General features: G+C 50.2%; 1 protein-coding gene across 2 annotated transcripts in view; it reads left to right on the top strand.

Moving 5' to 3' along the window:
• The first annotated feature begins 2,006 nt into the window (after window positions 1–2,006).
• The window catches only part of NACC2 (NACC family member 2), a 54,682-nt gene continuing 43,832 nt past the window's right edge, over window positions 2,007–12,856 (top strand). Inside the window, exons 1-3 of one of the 2 annotated variants that reach the window (XM_071766605.1) lie at window positions 2,025–2,155; window positions 4,312–4,541; window positions 5,366–6,256. The gene's annotated coding sequence lies outside the window, so the exon portion shown is untranslated. Of the gene's footprint in view, window positions 2,156–4,311; window positions 4,542–5,365; window positions 6,257–12,856 lie in introns of both variants that reach the window. The other variant, XM_071766604.1, reaches the window with a different exon arrangement.

Below are 12,856 nucleotides of genomic sequence, written 5' to 3'. Positions count from 1 at the left end.
TCCTGAGTGAAGCATTAGGAGGAGCTCTCAAAGCTGGGGGAGGCCCTGGGCAAGTGCTGGGGCTCAGATTTTCTGTCCTGCTGAGGCGTTTAGGCAAGGATGGGAATTCTCCAGGCACACAGCATCCCCCAGCTCCCCGGGGATGTGGCTGGGTTTCCTACCAAGCTTGGAGAGGTGCAAGGAGGGGCTTCCAAAATCCATTACACAGCCCCCCAGCCGTGTGCCCAGCCTCAGCTCTGCTGCAGCACCCTGAGGCAATAAAAATAATAATTAATTTGTGACCCCAGTGGGGACAAAGGGACAGTGCTGGCTGTGCCACCAGGAGTTGGTCGTGGTGGTCCAGGGGGACACAGCCAGGGCATCTCCTGTGGGAGGGCAGCCCTCACATGGGGATATTTCATCTGGTCCTGCTGGAATGAAACTCAGCCACCCCACTGTGTCCAAAGTGGCCAAATGGGCCACCACCAGCCTGATGTCCTTGAGTGAAATGGCAAGAAGGTGGCCACCAGGGTGTGGAAGTGCTGGCAGGATTGTGTTGGGATGCTCTGATGACAAGCAAGGGGAGGGAGCAGGGAATGCTGCCATGGGAGGGCAGTGGGATGGCTCTGTCTCAGAATGCAGGTTTTGGGACTTATTCCTCATGCATCATTTCTATTAAAAAAAAAAAACCCACAAACCACCAAAAAAAAAAAACAAAAACCCACCACCAAACCAAAAAACAGCAACAATTTTCTCTTGTGCAGTGAAGAAAATGTGTTTGTCCTGACCTGACACTGTTTTTTTAGAGTGTCAAGTGCTAATGAAATTCCTCAGCCTTGAGCAGCTCTAGGCATCCAGTGTTGATTTGTAAAATATGGGGATATTTTGCTGCAGATTTTTAAGGCAGCCTCGAAATGATAAATTGTCGAGAGGGAGACAAGAGAAACTTCCAGAGTCCAAGAAGTTCTGACTCAATCTCGGGTGCAAAACTGCTCAGGAGGCTCCTGCTCTAAAAAGGGTTTTATTATTCCTTTAAAATTCATTTAGAGGATGCAGGGCTAACACTGCACACGTTAACCAGGCAAATGGCTTTGCTGATTTTAATATTTTGAGCTTAGAAAAGCATAAGGCAAAATGATTTTGAAATTATTTTTTTTTAGGGTGAAATTTGGAATGGGAATTTGCCCACATGCCTCAAGCAGTCCCACCTCAGATAATTCTGCTTTTGTCTGCAGTACTTAAAAGGCTTTTTACTGCAGGAGAAGGGTAGGGAAGAGTGGAGCTGGAGGCAGCCTGAGAGGTTGGGGTCAGCTCTAGCCTGGGCTTGCAAAGCTTTGAAAAGGAAAAAATCAGAATAATGAAATAAAGTAATAAAGGTAAAGGAAATAAGTGGAAAAGTAAAGGAAATTAGTAAAGTTAAATAAAAATTTTAAAGGTTAAACAGGAAGAAAACGTTAAAAGGAAGTAAAAAGAGGTTAAATAGCTAAGTGGAAAAAGATTTTAAATAACTAAGTGGAGTAAAACATAAGGTAGTAAAATAAATAAAAATTTAAAAATTGATAGAATAAGAGAAAATTAAATCATAAAATAAAAATAAAAAAGAAATTAAAAGTAAAAATAACTAAAATAAAAAATAAAAAATAAAAAATTAAAACAAACAAACAAAAAATATAATAAATAAAATAAAATAAAATAAAATAAAATAAAATAAAATAAAATAAAATAAAATAAAATAAAATAAAATAAAATAAAATAAAATAAAATAAAATAAAATAAAATAAAATCCCTCCCGCGGGTGCCGGGGCGGGGGGTGCCCAGACTGGGTCCCTCCTTCCCCTTCTCTCCCTCTCTCGGCGGGGACATCCCGGAGGGGGTCTGGGGGCTGTGTGTGTGTAGGGGGGGGGGGACCGGTCCCCTCTCCCCCCGCTCCCCCCTCTCCATCCCTCCCCGGGCTGGGGGCCGTCCCGCGGGGGTGCAGCGGCCCCACCTCCCGCCACCGCCCCCTCCCCGCCCCGCAGCCGGTGCCGGTCCCGTCGGGGCCGTCAGTCTGCGGCTGCCGGCGCTGCTGGGCGAGGTCAGGGAAAGTCCATGTGAGGAGCGGCTGGAATCACTTCCTGCCGCCGGGACCGCGCTCCGCCGCCCTAGGCCCGGCAGCCTCCATGGGCCGGCACCGCAGGTGAGCCCGGGGACCCCCCGCGGGGCGAGGGGAAGGGGGGGAGTGGGGAGGGGAAGGCAGAGCACCCCCTGCCCCCCGCTTAGATTTTAATAAGTATTCGGCCCCCCCACCCGATATTAAAACTCGGGGAAAGCTGGGCAAGCCGCAAACACGCCTCAACACCACCGCCACCCCCGCCTCCCCTTTTTATTTATTTATATAGATATAATTTTTTTAATTTTTTTTTTCCGGGGCGGGGGGGGGCAACGCTCATCGTGCCTTTAATCTTAATCCTTCGTTATCCCACTGCGGGAGGGTTTGGCTCCGGCAAAGCGGGGGGTGGTTTGGGGGGCAAAAGAAGGGTGGAAGGGGTGCCCCGGGGGTGTGCTTCATCCCCCTCCTCCTCCTCCTCCTCCCTTCCCGGCCGTGGGAAGCGGGTTTTGGGGTTAAACGAGTTCCTGTTGTGTTTTCAAGTGCTGCACGAATGTAGAAAATGGGGTTATTCTGAGCAGTACCTTGCTGGGGAGGCTGCGGGGCTGGCTGGGTATGTTCTGCTTTACGCAGAGGCAGGGCTCGGACCTTCTCTCCCCTGGGAAGGAAAATCGCTGGGAAAGGAGAGAAATAAAAAAGCAAAACCCGGCCGAACGCCTCAACTGGGAGTTGAGGAGCCAGCCCTGAGGTGGTTGTGGTGCCCGGTGCTCTCCTCGTGTGTCCGGGGGCTTGCGGTGGGACCGGCGGCTCTGCCCCCATCCCAGTCCCCGGCACCCATCTGCTGGGGGGGTTCTGCTGCTTCTTGGGGTCAAAAGGGGAGAAAAAAATAAACAGGGGTCGGTGGTGGGGAAGCGCCTCGGCCAGCGCCGGCGCGTTCCCCTGCCTGCTGCAGTCTGCAGCCTGCTTGCTGTACTTAAAGTGCGTTTGCTGTGCTCAAGGACTTCTCCAAACATCTTCGCTGCCGGAGGAAAATCAAACCCCAGCGATCCCGGGCGGGCTGCGCTGCGCAGGGCTCCCCCCCCCCCCCCCCCCCCCGGACCCACCGACGGCAAAGTGCAGGAGTGCTTCCAGCCAAAGCTCCATTACCCGCCGGGTCATTAATTGGAATATTCACTTTTTGTTTTGTTTTGGTTTTTTTTTTTTTGCCCTCTCTCTCCTTTCAGGAGGCATTTGCAAGGTTGTGGGCAGCTTGATGTGTTTCCTGCCTGCCAAATGTTTGCCTCTCTTCCCCCTGTAATTGAGGGGCTGGCGGGCCCGTTCACCCTCTCCAGCTGAAATATTAAACAGTAGGAGAAGCTGAAATGGGTAAACAAAGCAGAATGATTGCTGCCTACTGGGTGGCACGGGGTGGTAGCCACAGCAGGGCCAGGGTGGCCCTGGCAGCCACCATGCCAGCCCCAGGGTGCTCACTGGGTGCCAGGGGGGCAGAGAGAACCCGTCCCGCTCCAAAGCACAGCTAAGCCCAGATTCCCTCCCTGATTCACAGCCTGCTATTAAATAAACCCCTTCAACTGCAAAGAATTCAGCTTACAAGCTGAACTGATGTTTGCCCAGCCCAGGCCAATCAGTCTGTGACCTCAAGTTGTGGGTAATGGAGGTAATAATAGTTTGATCTCAAGTCAGCAGCAATATGAAAGAATTAAGGATCTTCTCCTCCTCCTCCTGGGAATAAATGTCCTTCCCTAGCTATAGCTACGAGGAGGTTGGGGTTTTTCCTCCTGTGGAGGCCTTATAATTAAGGCTTCATGGGAGAAAAGTGGTAGCATTTGAATATTGATGGGTAGGGATGGATTTCTACAACTTAAAACTTCTCAAAGCAAACTTCTGAGGCTTGCTGAATAACATGAGTAGTTGGGTGGCAGTCAGGTGTTGGAAAGTGCATGGGCAGGAGGTCCCCAGGGTGTTGGCAGGGGCTCTTGGGGGCCCTTCAAGCCAGGCAGCACTTTGTCCGTGAGCCAAGACCCAGATCCTGTGGGAATTCTCCTCTTCCTCCTCTCCTGCCTGAGCCGTGGTCACCATTGCACCACTGGGACTGCACTGGCAGGTTTTGGTTGTTCAGGTCTCCTCAGGGTTTTCCCAGAGTCCTCCTAGATGGGCACTTTTGGATAAATGCGTGTGTTGGTGCTCTTGTTATTTCAGAAGCAGTGTTTTCAGTGCCTTCTTGTGAAAGCTTTTCCCTCCCCCAGCTGTAACTCAGTGCTTTCCTCATGGAGGCTCCTTGGATTTGGGGCAGGAGGGCAGATTTTGGTTCCTCTCAGTGGCTGCTGGCATCAGGTCAGCATCCCTGTGGGCATCACCTGGTGGTGATGGTCCAGGTGGGGTCTGGTCCAGGGGGGGGCAGAGTATCCATGATGCTGGGAAGTCCAGAAAGGATAAATCCCCCCTCCATGAGCCTGCAGGAGCCTGTAAAGTCCAGGTAAGACCTTTCTGGTCTAAGTTGGGTTCATATCCTAAGCTGAGGTGCTTTGATGTGTGAGGCAGCTTTCGTAGAACCCCAGACTGTTTTTTTGGGGGAAGGGACCTTAAAGATTATCCAGTTCTAACCCCCTGCCATGTGCAAGGGCATCTCCAACTCCCTTCCAGACTTTTCTTCAACACTGCCAGGGATGAGGCAGCCACAGCTTCTCTTTGTGGCATTGCCAGTCAGCATTTGGGGTAGAAGCTCCAAAAAACTCTTGCAAGATCCCATTTGACTCCCTGAGATCTGGGTTTGCTTCCCAGAACCCCCTGGCTTGGTGTGCGTGTACGCGACCAGGGCCACAAACCATCTTGCCTTGAATGGAAATATTTATTTTAGCCTGTTTTCTGATAAAGTCTCGTTTCCCTGCCAGGCCTTTGGGCTGCACAGCTCTGCTGGGATGTACTGGATCTGGGTGCTGGCTGTAGTGGCATCCTGGTGCTTAACTGGGTCCAGGGTGGGTGGTGGAGAATGCTGTGGATTGGGGATGAGCAGCAAAAGAACCTGCAAAGGGTGACGGGACTCTGCTCTTGCTTTGCTGTGTTTAAAAATACCCAGGCCTGACAAAATGGGGTTAGAAGGAGGCTTCTGCCATGGGCTGGAATTTTCCCAGATTTTCCGGGCTTTGGTGACTTTTTAGATGGGAAAATCAGGTGGGCTGTGCTGAGCTGAGAGGAACCTGTCCTGGAGAGCATCAGGATGCTGAGGAGCATGGGGGGGTTGCACTTTCATGGCTTGCTTTTTTTTTTTTTTTTAAATTAATTTTCCTACATTTCTTTGAGTTTATTTGAATGCAATGAATGAAATAAAACACAAGCATTCAGCTGGAAGAAGTTAGACAGAACTGTCAGTTCCCTGCCATACTTAAGGGCCAGGACTGCAAGCAGCCTTTCAGGAGAGCCTGAGTCCGTGTTTGCTGTGGGAAGAGCAGCTCCAGGCTTCACCCAGGAAGGGGACATGAACCTGAGAGCCATTGGGATGGGTGCACTTAAAAGGGGTGTTCTGTTTGGTTTTGGGTTTTTGTTTTTTTTTTTTTTTAAAACCAAGCCTGCAGAGCAGTTGAGAAGGAGGTGAAGCATGCTTAAAGAGGGCGAGGCTGTTGGTTTTCTCTACCTGACTTTATTTGTGAAGTGACAGGAATTGTGACAGGCTTTGTGTCTTTTTTAGCAAATCAAGTGTCATGCCAGGTTTGCCTGTGGATGAGATCATTTGCAAAATATGTTTCCCAGCTTGCTTCAGGCATAATTCATTGTGTCAACTGCAATTGCTCATTTGCTAGGAACTGTGATTCATTAGCGATTTATTTTCTTTTTTTTTTTTTTTTTTTTTTTTTTTTCCTTGAAGTTCAACTTGTTTTTAAGCAAATATTTGGAGGCAAAACAGGAATTTTAAAAGAAGATATTAAATCTCACAGCCTTTGTATCCATAAATGCTGCTGTTAAGGGGAAACTTGCTCCAATGCTGTGATCCCAGGGAGGGAGATGCAATCCCTGGGTGAGCTCCGCTGCGCAGGATTGCGCTGGGTTTTGTCATGTGGTTGCTCCTAAATGGGGACGGAGGTAATAAAAATCGGACTGCTGGGACAGAGCCTGCCACGATGAGCCCTGGATGATGGAAGGAGCCTGCAGAGCTTCCTCCTCCTTTTCCCCAGGGAGGGATTCAGCCCGCTGAAGGTACCGCGCTCCTCCTCATCCCCAGCTCTGGCTGGGGTGGAAGCTGCCCTGTGGATGGAGGGACAGGGCAGGAGGGATGGGGACTGATGGTCTTAGCAGCCCGTGCCTGGTAGAAGATGTTGCTCCTCACCAGAAGAGGTGTTGGGGCTGGTGGTTGGGAGAGCAATGATCTGTTTGGTGCTGTGAGACCCCCTCCAAGAGCTTAGGACTTGGTGGGATAGAATGCAGATAAAGAGCACTTGGCAGGCAGGGGGCTGCCAGTGTCCCCAGGGCTGTGCATTGCCCCTTGGCTGCAGCCTTTTTCAAGGTCTTCACATCAGACTGATAAAAAAAAAATATTAGCCTGTCAAGTACATTTTTTTGTGTCCCATTTCCTATGAAGAGAAATATTTCAGTGCATTTTTTCCCGTAGGTGGGTGGATGGGGGGGTAGAAATCACTGCTGCTGCTTCGGCAGCCACAAACTACCCTCCAATGGCAACCCGGGGTGTGTGGGCTGAACAAATTGATATACTTCCCAGAGAAAGATTGGTTTTCTTTCTTTTTATAAACTTCTAAGTGATTACAAAATGTACATTTTAAACATAAGCAACTTGACAGTTTGGTTTTTTTCCCCCCTTCCTGCAACAATTCTCTAAAAAGCGCTCTTAAAATGTTTTGCGTTTTTTTTGTTTCTTCCTGACTGTTTGTGTATTCTCTCTCTCTTTTTTTTTTTTTTTTCTTAAGTTGAGGATTTTTAATAGCCAAAAAAAAAAAAAAAAAAATTAAAAAAATAAATTGGGAAAGAGGGAGAGCAAGCACAGTAACGTGGGGAGTCTGCTGACTTCTGGCTCGCCGGCGCCGTGCCCGAGCGCTGCCGGTTTGCTTCGGCGCCGGGTGCCAGGAGCGAAGGGCAGCGGAGCGTGAGGGGAGGGAGGTGACTCCATTGGAGTGGCCATATATAGTCACTGGGATGAGATTAAATACTTCACCTCCCCGTGTCGTCCCCCCAGCAATAAAGCCAATAGCAGGACCTATTAATCACTTGGCAAAAAAAAAAAACAGAGAGAAGAAAAATCCTCTTTTCTTTGCGGCGTCTCGTTTGTAGCAATCAGGGCTCTTCTGGACCTATCGATTTGGGGAGAGGAGCCAGATGTTTTCCATCCCTGGGTGCCTGGAGTCCCACTTTCAGCAACGTGGTGAAGAATAGTGTGTGTAGGGAGGGAATTGCAAGTGAAATATGCCCAAGCTTGTGCTCCCTCAGGCTGGTGGGCTCGGGCACACAGCAGTGGTTGTGTAGAAAGGGTCTGGTGCTCGGGTGCCAGCTCTGGCTCAGCTCCATGCCTGTGTTCCCATCGTGGTATCCACTGGGGAAGCATATGGCAGGCCTGGTTATATATACACATTGTGTGGGGGGGATGTGTTTTCCGTGCCAGTTCTCTCTGTCACAGGACAAACATTTACGCTCCGCTTATATGAAGCGTTCGGAAAACAATTCGGGTTAGACTTGGGAGGAAGAGAACTCCTTGGAGAGATGTTGTAGGAGACACTGTTTTGGTGATGGCTCAGCACAGGAGTGACAATGTCTTGGTGCTCAGGGCTTTCTGGGATGCTGAGCTTTGAAGGGGTTGTGCTGCAAAGAGGTGTAATGTGCAGGTGTGTAAATAAAGAGCTGGCATTTCAAGGAGTGCCGTGAGGAAGGTGTTGGCCAGGTGCCCAAAAGATGTGGGGAGTACAGGTTTGTACATGTAAAGGTGGTTAAAATGGCTTGGTGGCCAAGGGAAGAGGCCAGTGGGCCTGGCTGATGGGTGGGAGAGCTCTGGTGGATGGGACATGCCATAGTGCTAAGGGGCACCACGGGGAAAGGTTCTTCTCTTGGATGCAAAGCTGGTGGTGGAGACCCTGCTGGGTGAAGTTCCCACAAGCAGTGGTATCCCCTATCCTTAGGTGCCCCTTCACTGGAACCTGCCTTGGGACCACTGTGAGTGAAGTGACCTTGACAGGCCTTATCCTGGGTAGGATAATGTGCTTTTTGGTTGTTCCTTGTTGTAGGTTGGGTTGGAACCTCACTCTTGTTGCAAATTTTGGTGTTTGTGATTAGCTAGCAGCTGTGTGGAGGCTTTACATCACTCTGCCTGGATCTCTTCCCTCCTAACAAATCCTGATGGATAGTGAAGGAAAACATTGCAGTTTTTGCAGTGCTCCTGTGGCTGCCCAGCCTGGCAGGCGGGTGGGAGCATCCCTATCCTGTCCTTCAGTTGTACAAAGAAGAATTGTTTGCAACTTCATCTGCCTGCTCTGCAGTTCCCTTCCCCTTCTGTGCCTTCCCCCACTTGTACAAGCTACCATCATGCCCAGGATTAATGAAATCTTACTGCTTGGGTTTAATTGTCTTCTCATTAAGTAAAACAAGTTTTGTGGGGTGGTTCTGACTGTATTTTCCAGGTCTGTGGGTGCAGTGCTGGTGGTGGTACCGGCAGCAAGGTCGGTGCTGGTCCGTAAAGGGAGTGATGGGCAGCAGCAGCCCCTGAGCCTGCTGTTCCTGTGGATTGCTGGGATTAAATTAGATTAATTGCCAGGTTTAAAGCACAGTTTTGTGGGATTAATTTGTCCATGTTCTCAGTGATGCTGCCTGGGTCACTGCTGTCGTAAAACCATCCCTGGGCTGGGGCTGAACGCCTTGGGAAGGCACAGACACTGTGTAACTGCAGTGCTGAATGTTTGAGACTTGTCTGAGTACAGTTCCTACTCTTAATGCATCATTAACACCATTTTCTGCATTTCATTCAGTTCCCATTACAGCACTGAGTTCTCTCTGTTAATTCTTGGTATGTTGATACTTTTGTTGTCAGCAGTTTTGGGTTTTCTTTGTTTTTTTGTTTTGTTTTGTTTTTTTTTATAGAAGCATATAAAACTGCTAGTGTGATGGGAGATTGGAAAGATATGTTACAATTAAAATGTTAATGAAATCAGCATCATACAACTTTTGAAACCATTTAGGCATTAATCTTTCTTGGTCTTGTATCCATTAACTCTGGCGATTCTTATTCCACACTGACCCCTGCTGAAAGTGCTGGCTGGAATTGGATTTTAAAAACTGAGGGTGGGGAGGGAAAGGAAGGGAAAAAAACCTTTAAAAAAAGCAGGAATTGGGAAGCTTTCATGAGCTTTTTGAGTGAGCCTTCCTGGAAATGGGAGCAGCCTCCCAGCCCCTGCTCCCTGCCTGGCTCTCCTGCTGGGATCTGCTGCTTGGCAGCCTGGGGACAGGGACAGAGCCCTGGGACCTGCTGGGCTGGGTGGTTTGGTGTCACCGTGACCTTGGCAGGACACGAGCACCAGGCTCCTCTCCGGGCTGTCCCAGTGAAACACGAGAAGGGCCGTGGTGGGGAGCTGGGAGGTTTTTTAAGGCTCCTGCAGGAAGGGAGCAGGGACTGATCAGTCACTGTTGGAACCTCTGCTCTCCCCCACTCCTCAAAAAAATTGTTCCTACAGATCAACTGCTTTGGGGGGAGGCAAAAGAGGAGGGCTGACTAATTCCCAGGCTGGCAATGACCCCAACAACGGGACTTCTCAGCTCATCAGAGAGCTCCCAGGATCCCAGCCACAGCTCCAGCAGGGCCAGGGGCTGCTGCAGCCTCACCAAGCCCCCAGCCCAACCAGAACACTCCATGCTGCTCAGCCTGAGCTTTGGATCCACTTGGCTTCTGGATGAAGCTTCTCTTCTTCTCCAGAGCTTTTGCCCTGTGCTGTCCAAGAGTTTCCCATCTCCTGTGGGATGCTGGAGAGCTTGGGAAGGACAGGTACTGTAGGGAGGAATGGAGCTGCCCTTCCAAGCATGGGGAGGGGGCATTGGCTTGTTAAGGGGGGGGGTGTGCTGCTAAGGAGGAACGTTGGTGTAATCCAGGGAGTTGGTTTGTTCCTGTAGATGAAACCCACATCAAGCTGAACTGCCTTGGGAATGGGATGAAGAGTGATGGAGGCACCAGCAGAATATTTATTCCTGGTGTGTTTGACCTTGGTCTCCTCACCTTTCCCCTCCTGTGGGTATCCCACACAAGGAGGGAGTTCCCAAGGGTTGGGATGCTACCTGGAAGTTACCTGCCAGCCTGAATTCCCCAGAGATCCAGGTGGGTGATGACCACCATGGAGACAACCACCTGGGAAGGGGCTGGGAGCTGTGCTGCACTTTTCCTGTTCCCATGGGGGCTCTGAGGCTCCGGGCTCTGCCATCCCAGCAGGGTGGCAGACGTACAGGCAGGGAACAAAGCAATGCCTGTTTGCAGTTCCTGGCTTGTTTTATTGGTGTGTGCTGGCAGCTGTAGCCCCAGGAAGAGGGAGCAAAGCAAAGTGACCCGAGACATTCCCCATGCTTGCTCCTGGCCCAGCGTGAGGGTGGGATTTCTGGCAAGGGGAGTTTTTGTGGAGCAGACTGAGCACACCAAGAATCAGTAGCTGAGTAGTCCAATAAAATCTGGGGGAATTTAATTTCAGGTCATTTCAAGCAACCTAATAACTGGTCTTTCAGATGACTGGTGGGTGGTTTGGTTTTTTCCTTTTCTTTTTGTTGGGGTTTGGTTTTTGGTTTTTTTTTTTATTGTGCATCTGTTAAAATGTAGACTGAGCCCAGTGTACGTGTGTCATGCTTTGGGTTGGTGCTGTAGGTGTTGAGCCTGTGGGTTTCCCTGGAGTCAGCAGTAAGGGCTGGAGTCCCCGTGTTGCCCACTGGGCTGGTTTGGCTCTGGGTGGGCTTTCAGATCCATTAATGGTGGCAACGCTTCTGCTTCCAGGTTGCAAAGCTGATTTCAGCTGCTTTTTCTACCTTTGCATGGTGGTGTTCAGATTTCTAGCCCCCTATCCTTGCAGATTCATGAGCTGGTTTGGGGAAGAGCCCGTAACGTGCTGCCCCATCCTGCTGCCCACTGAGCACCAGGCTGGAGAGGAGCCCAGGAGCTGGGCACAGCTCAAGCCATTGCTTTCTCAGAGCCCATCACCACTCTGGGTAAGGACAGCTGATGTCCCAGGTCACTGGTACCAATGTTTGTGTCCATCCCTCTCCCTGGGCTGCCCCACAGACCCCACTTGAGACCCTTCCCAGGCTTGGACAAGCACCTGTGCCTTTCCTTGGCCACTTCTGCAGCAAGCAGCTGCATGCACCTGAGCCACTGGGTATCTTCATGAATATTTTTGCAATCAAATTTAGAAAGTTTCCTCGTTTATCTCCCCCTTAAGATCCCAAACGGGCTGTTGTCTTGTTTGTGAGCAGCCTTAGGGGAGGTGTGTGCTGCAGTTCTTGCTGACTGCTCTGGATTCCGCACAAGAAACGACACAGAAGGGAGGATTTAACTTTCTGCTCTTTGGAAGGAGCTGATGGGGCGGGGGGGGACAGGAGGGCAGCAGCTTGGAGGAGCCCAGCAGTGAAATCACTGAGTGTCCTGGGAGGCAGGGCTGGGAGCAGAGCAGTCCTGGCAGCACTCGTGCTGCACAGAGGAGTTGTTTTCTGCAGACAGACCAGAGCTGTTGGGTTTTTACTGAGGCTTGCAGATCTTGCCAACACCACTGCTTATTATTATTTTTTTTTTTTTTTTTTAGCCAAAGTCCAAGGGATACTGGTTAGAAAGATCATTGCTGGGCTGGCCAACCCCTGCAGAGGGTCTTGGTGGCAGGAGTTTGATGCCTCCTGGCAGCTCCTGCCCAAAAGATGAGAAAAAATAATCTCCTCTGAGCTCCTGGAGCTGGTCTGCCCATGGTCAGCACCATGAGGAGCTCTGGGCAGACTTTGCTCGTGGTCTGCACCCTGAACAGGACCTGCAGTCTGAGCATGTTGAGCCCCTGTATCCCAACACAGCTCAGCAGAGTGGTTTGGCCACCAACAAAATCACTGCAGTGGTTGAGGTGTCCACTGGTGATGTCCGCAGGGCATCGTGTCGCTTTCTGAGTGATTCTAAACAAAAATCTCCAGGTAGCCTTTACGTACCAAAAATCAACAGACAGAACTTGGTAGCCTTCACTACTCTTTTGGGAGCTTTGATATAGTGAAAGTCATCATTTTATGCCACCTTGAGAAACAAATGCAGCCCTGCTGCCTCCAGACAGGTGTTTCCCCCCCAGATACTCAACGCAGTTAATACACAGTTTAATTGCAATATACTTACAAGTTAATTATATTGCAATAGAAGGTTAGCAGTTGGACTTGATGATCCTGAAGGTCTTTTCCAACCTCAAAACAATCTGGTGATTTCTAAAGCAACACAAGTTCCTGCCGTGTGGCAGCCCCCAGGAGCCCCACTGCCTCCCTGTCTGTGCCGCAGGGATCCATCCCCTTGGGAAGCTGTGGATGGCTCACAGACCATTGCTGAGCTGGCTGTCTGCTCCCCACCCTCCAGCCTGCTCCTGACCTCCTCCTCCTCCCAGACTCCCAAATGTTATGTAAAACACAACGTGTGCAGCATTAGCAATAGAATTGTTTGTTTGGGGCAGTTCCCACAGCCCTGGGAGCTCCCCAGCGAGCTCATGTGCCCAGGGCTGGGGTGTTTGCTGGGCTGCTCTCCAGGTGGTGGCTGTCTCAGAGGTGGGTACAGGACACACAGGTTGCATTTGGTGGTACCACCCACTGGTATGGATG

This window comes from Heliangelus exortis, chromosome 22 (genome assembly GCF_036169615.1).
Source record: "Heliangelus exortis chromosome 22, bHelExo1.hap1, whole genome shotgun sequence".
NCBI classification, from domain to species: Eukaryota; Metazoa; Chordata; class Aves; order Apodiformes; family Trochilidae; genus Heliangelus; species Heliangelus exortis.
This window is presented reverse-complemented; position numbering and strand designations above follow the sequence as displayed.